Genomic DNA, 10,312 nt, shown 5'->3' on the forward strand with positions numbered 1-10,312 from the left:
GAAGAAGAAGAAGAACTCGAAGAAGAAGAAGAACTCGAAGAAGAACTCGAAGAAGAACTCGAAGAAGAACTCGAAGAAGAAGAACTCGAAGAAGAAGAAGAAGAAGAAGAACTCGAAGAAGAAGAAGAACTCGAAGAAGAAGAACAACAACAACAACTCGAAGGACTCGAAGAAGAAGTTCTCAAAGAAGAACTCGAAGAAGAACAACTCGAAGAAGAAGAACTTGAAGAAGAACTCGAAGAAGAAGAACTCGAAGAAGAACTTGAAGAAGAAGAACTCAAAGAAGAAGAACTCGAAGAAGAAGAACTCGAAGAAGAAGAACACGAAGAGGAAGAAGAACGAATGAAGAAGAAGGAGGCTAGAAAGGAACGGAGAGAGGCCAATGCAAAATATTTAACAATTCGCAAATTTTTGAAACAAGAAAAGCAAGTAAAAAAAAGTTATTACTTAAAGGAAAAAAATAATTAAAAAAATATAAAAAGGGTATTTTGAACGGAAATTTAACACCAGCACAAATCGCCTATATAGATGACTTGCGAGAACAGCTAGATGTTGACAAGAAATAAAAAGCAATATGATTTTGATATTTTATTTTCCAAAAAAGGGGCGTAGCCCAGGGCGCGCAGCGCCCGCGCCTAAGGCGCAGCGCCGCAGGCCAAGGCCCCCGGCGTAGCCGGGCCGGCGCAGCCGGTGGGCTTGTTATTATTATTATTATTATTATTATTATTATTATTATTATTATTATTATTATTATTATTATTATTATTATTATTATTATTATTATTATTATTATTATTATTATTATTATTATTAGGCCTATTATTACCTACGAAAAACAGAAAATTATTGTAGTATCCGCCTGGCGACTACGATTGATTACACTGGTTTACAATTTTTATCTCTGAAGTATGGATTTTTTTTTTTTATACTAATATTGGGAGATATCAGATAATTTTCTGGGAGGTAAGTTGAGAGTGGAGGATAGATGGAGAAAGAGGAAAAGGACAAAAGGTAGGGAGATTCTTAGAGTGAACTGCTTAAATTAGAGAGAAAATGAGAAGGAGTACAAGCAGAAGCTGAGAGAGGAGTGAAGGAGAGAGTAGAACTAGGAGTGGAGGAGGAATGGGGATGGTTCAAGGAGGGAGTCACAAGGTGTGCAAAGATGGTGTGTGGAACAAGGAGGACAGGAGGAAATAGAAGGAGGGGTAGTGAGTGGTAGGATGAGGAAGCGAAGAAAGTTGTAGAGAGAAGAAACGAGTGTGGTGACGCGCCGCTCGTCAAAACCAGACTGGCCGTCACACAACTCGAGTTAGGCCTTGATAATCGCTGTAGTTGGCAAGCAAAGTTCGCAAAGACGTCTCGGCCAGCTACCCGGCAGCCAGTCAGAAACTCGAAAAAGATACCGGGGTTCCCACCAGCCTCCGTTAAAAGGACGGCGCCTAGCTCAACACGTACGGGCCCCCACTCTGTACAATCTATATACAAATGACCTGTGTCACCCCCCGTCGTCTCCTCAGAGAGCGTTTCTATTCTCTTTGTTCTAAAGTAGTTCTTGAGGGGTGAATAAAATAGATGTAGTCGTTCTGAAGCTTGTTGGTCTAAATCAGTACACCTCGAGAACCCCCCCCCCCCGGAACTATCTACATAACGGCAAGCCATCTTCGTTCTGACACCACTCTTTCATTCATCCAATAGTCTTTTACTTCTCAAACAAGTGCCACACCTTAAGGGCGTAACTTTTCCTTTCTGCACTAATGATTTTTCTCCTCCACCTTTTTCTCCAATTGGAGAGGCTGTTATACTCTTCTAATCTATGTCACAATGTAAGCATTATGTCGTAACAAAAAATGGCTTGTCCGCTTACAGTTACAATAGTCAAAACAATATTACACACCAGGCGACACTCCGCATTCAACCTACACTCAGCACTTTTAAATATATATGAGCCGCGAGTCTGACTCAGCTATCCTTGACGCCTGTCGGCCGTCGACCGTTGTTTTCATAAGTATTCATAACAACTGACCCTGGATTAGCATTCGTTCTCCATCTACCTCTCCATCTCATTTCTTCCCTACTTTCATCTATACTTCCATCCACCGGCCTCTTACAGGGCTCGGCAGCTACCGTTGGTCGTCCCGACCAATTTCTTATTTCCCTCCTACAGGGTTTGCTAATATATACTTGAAATTCATTCTAATAAGCTAACCTACTATATTTTAAAGATATAAGCAACCCTCAAAAATGCACAAAATAATTCAGGCAGATTAATAGCAGTATCCAATAATTCATGCAAATAATAGTGAATAATATATAATACATGTAATTAAGCAGATACTTTGCAAACATATTTGCAAAACTCACTTCTTTAGAGTTAAAAGTTGTTGTTACGTGTCTCTTCTTGCATTTCAATATTTATCATTATTATTTTTCAACACAATTAATTTTTCAAAGACAGTCTTACATATACCAAGGCTTTTTCCCCCTTACAAGGGAGGTACCCAAAAAGGAAAAGGCATAAAATCATCCCCACCCATTCCATCCCTGAATACACTCCACACCCCTCCACCCTCCCTCTCATCTTAGCACCTCCTGGATGACGGGTCATCCCTGCACCTTGTCCACTGCCCTGGGTCAGAAGCAGTGTCGCAAGACACAACACATCCACAGCAAGGCCGCTTCATTAAATCGGCAACCCCCCTCTACGTCCCCCCATGCATAAAAGGAGAAGACGGGGAGAAATCCCTTCGGGCTGCGTCAAATTTTGCTCACACATACTACCTCACCCCCCATCCCCCCGCCCATTCCACCTCATGCATCACAACATCTTCCACATACAACCATTCTCCATTCACCCCTGTCTTCTGTCCTCTCCCGTCCTTCCTCAACAGACTTTCCCCTCTTCCCCAAAGCCCCCTTCACCCCATCCATCCACCTCGTCCTAGAACGTCCCCTCATGTTCATTCCCCCCACATCTGCCTTCCATACCTCTTTTACTAGTCTTTCTTCACTCATTCTTTCCATGTGTCCAAACCATCCTAATACTCTTTCATCCACCCTATCTCCCAACTCCCTTTCCACCCCTGTTCTTCTCCTCACCTCCTCATTTCTCACTCTAACTAGCCTAGTAACCCCCATCATACTTCTCAGACACCTCATCTCAAACACATTCAAACTCCTTCTTTCTTCCTCTCTTATGTTCCATGTTTCTGTCCCATAAAGTGCTGTTGGCACAATCACTCCTTCATACAGTCTCCTCTTAGCATCCATTCCCAAATGTCTATTCTTCATTACACTCTTTAATCCACCAAGGCATTTACTCGCTTCTCTCAATCTACATTCTACCTCCACCTTCACTCCACCTTTTCCTGCCACATTTGCACCCAAGTATCTAAAACTATCCACTTCCTCCAGTCGCTCTCCCTTAATGCTCACTTCCAGTCTACTGCCACTTTCACCCCTTGTACATCTCATCACCTTACTTTTACCCACATTTATCTTTAGCTTTCTTCTATCACATACTCTCCCAAACTCTGTCACCAACTCTCTCAATCCCTCCTCCGATCCTGACACAAGCGTAGTGTCGTCCGCCGCAAACAACAGCTGGCTCACCTCCCACTTTTCTCCATTTTCTTTAACCATCTCCAATCCCTGACCCACTACCCTTGCGTTTACCTCTCGCACTACCCCATCCATGTAAAGATTGAACAGCCAGGGCGACATAACGCATCCTTGACGAAGTCTCACCTTTACCTCGAACCACTCACTCTCCATTTCTAATCCTGACACAAGCTCTACTACACCCATAAAAACTCTTGATAGCTCCTAGAAGCTTTCCTCCTATCCCATATATCTGCATAACCTCCCACAGTGCCTTTCTGTCTACCCTATCGTAAGCCTTTTCCAGATCCATAAAAGCCAAAAAAACATCCTTCCCCTTTCCTATAGCTTTCTCACATATTTGTCGTACCACAAAGATCTGATCTACACAACCTCTACCTGTCCTAAATCCACACTGTTCCTCACCAATTACTCCCTCTGTTCCTCTCCTAATCCTCTCAATTAAGATCCTCCCATAAGCCTTCCCAACTACACTTAACAAGCTAATCCCTCTGAAACTACTACATTCACACTTACCCCTTTTCCCTTGTAAAGTGGAACTATACAGGCACTCCTCCAGTCCTCCGGCACTCTACCCTCTCTCCAGCAAACATTAAATAACCTCACCATCCAGTCCACCATCACTGTACCTCCTTTTTTTAGACATTCTGCATGGCATCCATCCAGACCAGGTGTCTTACCTGCTTTCATCATCTTAACAACTGCTTTCACTTCATCCTTCCTTATTTCTCCTCCATTTTCCTCACTCATCACTCTCATTTTCTTAGCATTTCCCACTGCAACTACCTTTCCCTCCCTATCCTCCTTCACATTTAGCAACTCCCTAAAATATTCTGCCCATCTTCCCCTTACTGCCTTCTCTTCCATTATCATCTCTTCATCTGCACCCTTTACCTTTTCTTCTCTACTTGATTCGCCTCCTCTTCCTCTCTTAATTTCTTTCCAAAACATCTTTTTATTACTTTCAAAATTTTCTGTCATACTCCTACCCCACTTCACATCTGCTCTCCTCTTTGCCTCCTTTACCTTTTTCTTTACTTCTCTTTTCTTTTCTTTGTACCTCTCATATGACTCCCTCGTCCTATTTTATAACCAAACTGTGAAAGCTCGCTTCTTCTCTTCTACAACCTTCTTTGTTTCCTCATCCCACCATTCACTACCCTTCCTTCTATTTCCTCCTGTCCTTGTTCCACAGACCATCATTGCACTTTTTGTTACTCCCTCCTTGAACCATCCCTATTCCTCCTCCACACCTAGCTCCACTCTATCCTTCACTCCCTCCCACTCCTCCTTCAGCTTCTTTTCGTACTCCTTCTCTTTTTCTTTTCATTTAAAGAGTTCACTCTGAGTACCTCCCTACCTTTTGTCCCTTTATTCTTTCTCCATCTATCCTCCACTCTCAACTTACCTTCCACCAAAAAATGATCTGATATTCCCCCACCCTCTCCCCTTAGCACATGTACATCCTTAAAGGTCAGATATCAACAGATATACCATTCGCTAAAAATCATCGTATTGCTCGAAAAAGTACTTTTTAAAAGCATACAAATAAAGTTTTTACCTGTTACAGAAGAATTTATTCAGAAAATTCACTTTTAATTGCGCCTCACATACCACTTTTCCGAAGTCTAGATGTTCTAGTCGATTAGTAATTAGTACCAGTAATCGCCGCTAGGTGAACCGGCGGTGACGTCACAGTTGCCAAACAATCGGACAAAGAAACACACGCTGTAGTTCAGCTCAGTCATTCCAATCGAGTTATTCATCTTCATGTTCGTTTTTAATCCAAATTTGTTCGCAAAAATGGCCCATTGTGCATTCCAATTCGGAAGGATAGTATGTATGGTGGAAGAAGAGGAAGAGGAGTTTGATATCGCCGAACATCGCATTGTAAAGCCTTACCAGTTCGAACTGATTATAGGACAGCCCGTTTCTTCGTCGGAATACAGTGCAAGTGAAGATGAAAAAAGTAGTGAACAAAATAGCGAAGAAGAAGAGGAAAGCGATTTGTCAGATTCAGAACCCGAGACCACGGGGGAGGAGACGGAATTCGACGGCGACGTTGATTTAGACGGTGCCGAGAATCAAGATGGGCCTACCACCCCTCCTAGACGCAAACGCAAAAGATCTAACCACTCTCATAGGATTGGGAATACCAACTGGTATGAAATTCAGTGCATTATTCCTACCTTATTTAGGCTATCATTGCAAGCATGGGATGGGGTCCTTTGTTTTTATGTCGACGATCATTTGTCAGTCTCTCTCTAAAATTCCAAGCATGGGGGGAAAATTAAATGATATGAATTGCCTTGTGGCCATTTCTTCCTGCAAGATCGAGATTATTAATTTAAAATACTGGAATGAATGAATGAATGAATACATGTAAATAAAATGAAGCCAAATAATCTTTTAATAAGTACTGTCAACTGTGTATTTTCTATTTTACTAAACACAGTAAAGAGCACAAAAATATAGATATGTACAAGGAAAAACATAAAATGAATATCAATATTTATGCAGTTGTTTCTTTCAGGCTATACTGATATATTGCTTACCGGCATTTCACCAGATGGATTTACCACATCCTTGGTAAAAAAAAAAAAAAAAAAAAAAAAAAAAAAAAAAAAAAAAAAAAAAAAAAAAAAAAAAAAAAATTGCCATCTTGTGCAGTCTCACGAATTCGTGCACAGTGGGAAAGTGAGGATTATATATACTGTGGTTTCAAATATCCCCAAGTTTGATGTGAACGCAATGGCATGTGATATTTATATCAGGAAGCAATGTGGACTTATGAAATCACTGTTAGTTTGATTACAAAGTCATGTACCATGTAGTCTGTTGACTCTTTATCATGTTTATGTGATGGCAATACTGCTGCTGTACACAACCTAGTCAGTGCTTCAATGATTAAACCGTGTTCGCAATTGTCTTTCAGACACTACATCTGATTTAGTGTCTTTTATAGGTATCTGCAATATATTATACCTACGGTCCAGCGGCGGCGCCAGGAATTTTTAGTTGGGGAGGCTAAGGGGGGGCTGAGCAAATTTTTGGTGGGCTAATAGTAATATGATAATACACATATATTATCCTCATTTCAGAAGGGGAGGGGTTTAATGGTAGGGCTAGCACTGATGGCTGAGAAATCTTTAGCCCTGGCAATTAAAAATTCCACTTAATAAAATTATTTCAATGAGTGTTTTAAATTTTCAATTTGCTCATTTCAGTTGGGGGGGCTGGTCACTTTTTTGGGGGGCTTCAGGGCTTCAGGGCCAGTTTAATTCACTAGGCCTACTAGGCCTATATAGGCCATCCTGCATGTCCATGGAATTTATAACAAGCCCTCTCTGATATAGGCATAGGCCGAAGCCTAACGCATGCACATGATGCATGGAGTCAGAAAAAGTAAACTGCCTACGGTACCTCAAGCCTCCGGCGTTTATCAAACGCTGACCTCCTATTTTTCTTTTTTGGTTTCGGCGTGGAATGCTTTGTAGTAGCTGCAGAAATTGAGGGCACGGCATCAGGTTTTAGATGTCTCCTGGTCTTCTCCATAAATCCAATCGATAACGCTAGATTCATTTCGAAGCATTCCTCTTCGAAGTGGTCAGAGCAAAGTTCTGAAAACTTCGAAGGCTCCCACAGTTTGCCCGGTCTTTTGCCTGCTCTGTTCACCTTTCTATCCATTCCGATCGTCGGGCTGGCTCCGTAGAAAATTGAAAGAAAATCCTCCCACTTCCACCACCATTGTTGCAGCCTGCGGCAACGCAGTACACCATTATTATCACAATTTTGTGACAATAAAATAAAATAAAAATTGAGACACTCAAGAGACGACACACGACTGACAATGCAAAAGCGATACAATGCACTCTCAGAATAACAATATTGTTTGGCAACTGTGACGTCATGAACGCGGAATCCCCCGAACGTTCCCGAAGCGCACGGGCGGGTTGTTTCGAATAGCAGACGACGCAATGAGATGAAGACAAACAACTGTTTTTGCCAAATTTGATAAGATGTAGATTGTGGAATTATATAGAATACTGTCAGTATGCTTTTTTATGTACATTAAACTGTAAATACAAAAAGTTACGGAAGTCTTGATATCTGACCTTTAACTCTTCCTAACATAATCCTATTTACCACTACATAATCCATCAACGCTCTATCTACCACCCTCTCCCATTTGTACTTATGCTTGACTTTCTTCCGAAACACTGTATTTGCTATCATCAACTCTCTTTCTAGACACATTTCCACCATCAACTCTCCACTACGATTCTTTCCTGGAACTCCACATTTCCCAACCACTCCATCAATTGGACCATTTCCTACTCTAGCATTCAGGTCTCCCAGTACTATTACATTGACATTTCTCCCTAAATCCTCTATGCACTCATTTAAATCTATCCAAAAGGCCTCCCTTTCTTCTACACCCTTCTCACTGCCAGGCCCATATGCACTTGCAAAGACCCACATCTTTCCCAGTTTCACCTTCATCCACATTATCCTTGAGGAAACCTCCTTCCACTCCACTACCCGTTTATCTATCTCTTCACTTACTAGAATAGCCACCCCTTCCCTCCCTCGCCCTCTCTTCACTCCTGATAACCTCCCAGTTACACTCCCAAACTTACAAAAAAAAAAAAAAAAAAAAAAAAAAAGTTTAGGAGAAAGTTATTTGGATATATACTTTAAACCCACTATCGGAGAAATAATATCAGAAGTACAGGAAAATTGTATATTTCGACTACTATCCGTAGTCCTCTTCAGCAGAATAGTTACAAGATAGAGTACAGGTATAAATGAGGTGGTGAGGACTATAGAATAGGGGACGGGGGAAAGTGTGTGTGTCTGTGGGGGGGGGGGGGTCAGGTTACATGCCCTTGATGTGCTTGGGTCAAGGATGAACAGTTTGTGGTATTTTGTCCGACAGTTCTTGACATTAATTTATTGACTGCTATCGTTGTAATACAATCTGGGGGCCACTGATCTTTTGAGGTATTGTAGTAATTAATTTCTTTACTTAGTTATTGCATATATTTATTGTATACGTAACCCTATTTTATTGTATATGTAATACTCCTTTATCATACATGTAGTACCTCAATATATATTTATTATAAATGTTATGTATAAGTAAGCCTATGTTGTCATTACATTATATAAGTGCCATATACACAATTATATAACCGATTATGTACGTAGCTAAAGAGACACTTCAAGCGTAAAGCGCTGTTGTCAAGTTTATATGTCATAGCATTAAGGTATTTAGTATAACGTTACTCTTAACCGTTTTGCACGCATATTCCTCATTATATGTAATTGTTCTCTTGTTTCTGTATATTCTTATGTGTATACCTATATGTTTGTATTGTTTTATCTACAAGTTCCACCTGGCAACAGAGTACCAGGAAAGTAGGTCACCGTAGCATGCCCATACCCCGGCTAGGCCTCGAGTAACGCTTGGAGGCAGATGACTACTTAGCGTGCTTGCGTGTAGACCTATGTAATAAACTCCCGAAATAAAACCAGTGTTTGCACTCGACCACAGTATTGAAGTTAGGGAAATATTTAATTGAGGAAGATTTCACAATTTTCCTACGAAAGCTACAATGGGATTTGAATCCCATTGTAGCTTTCTTGAGAGAACCCTTTCTTAAGAAAGCTGAGTCGCACAGTTCACACTGGATAGGCTTCTCTCCTGTGCGGGTTATGTGATTTTTGAGGAAACACTTTTGTGTGAAAACTTTATCACACAGGCCACAGTGGAATGGCTCCTCTCCAGTGTGGGTCATTATATGAAATTTGAGGCAATATTTTTATGAGAAAACTGCGTTGCACATATCACATTGGAAAGGCTTCTCTTCTGTGTGAGTCCTCATATGCCGGAAGAGAGAGCCCTTTTTGAGAAAGCAGAATTGCACAGGTCACACTGGAAAGGCTTCTCTCCTGTGTGGGTCCTCATATGCTGTGTGAGACATGGCATCCATCCAGACCAGGTGCCTTACCTGCTTTCATCATCTTAACAACTGCCTTCACTTCATCCTTCCTTATTTCTCCTCCATTTTCCTCACTCATCACGGCCATTTTCTTAGCATTTCCCACTGCAATTATCTTTCCCTCCCTATCCTCCTTCACATTTAGCAACTTCCTAAAATATTCTGCCCATCTTCCCCTTACTGCCTTCTCTTCCATTATCATCTCTCCATCTGCACCTTTTACCCTTTCTTCTCTACTTGATTCGCCTCCTCTTCTTCTCTTAATTTCTTTCCAAAACATCTTTTTATTACTTTCAAAATTTTCTGTCATACTATTACCCCACTTCACATCTGCTCTCCTCTTTGCCTCCTTTACCTTTTGCTTTACTTCTCTTTTCTTTTCTTTGTATCTCTCATGTGATTCCCTCGTCCTATTTTGTAACCAATCTGTGAAAGCTCGCTTCTTCTCTTCTACAACCTTCTTTGTTTCCTCATCCCACCATTCACTACCCTTCCTTCTATTTCCTCCTGTCCTTCTTGTTCCACACTTTGTGACTCCCTCCTTGAACCATCCCCATTCCTCCTCCACACCTAGCTCTACTCTATCCTTCACTCCCTCCCAATCCTCCTTCAGCTTCTTCTTGTACTCCTTCTCCTTTTTCTTTTCATTTAAAGAGTTCACTCTAAGCACCTCCCTACCTTTTGTCCCT

This window comes from Oratosquilla oratoria, chromosome 12 (assembly GCF_046742065.1).
Source record: "Oratosquilla oratoria isolate Oo_2021 chromosome 12, ASM4674206v1, whole genome shotgun sequence".
NCBI lineage: Eukaryota > Metazoa > Arthropoda > Malacostraca > Stomatopoda > Squillidae > Oratosquilla > Oratosquilla oratoria.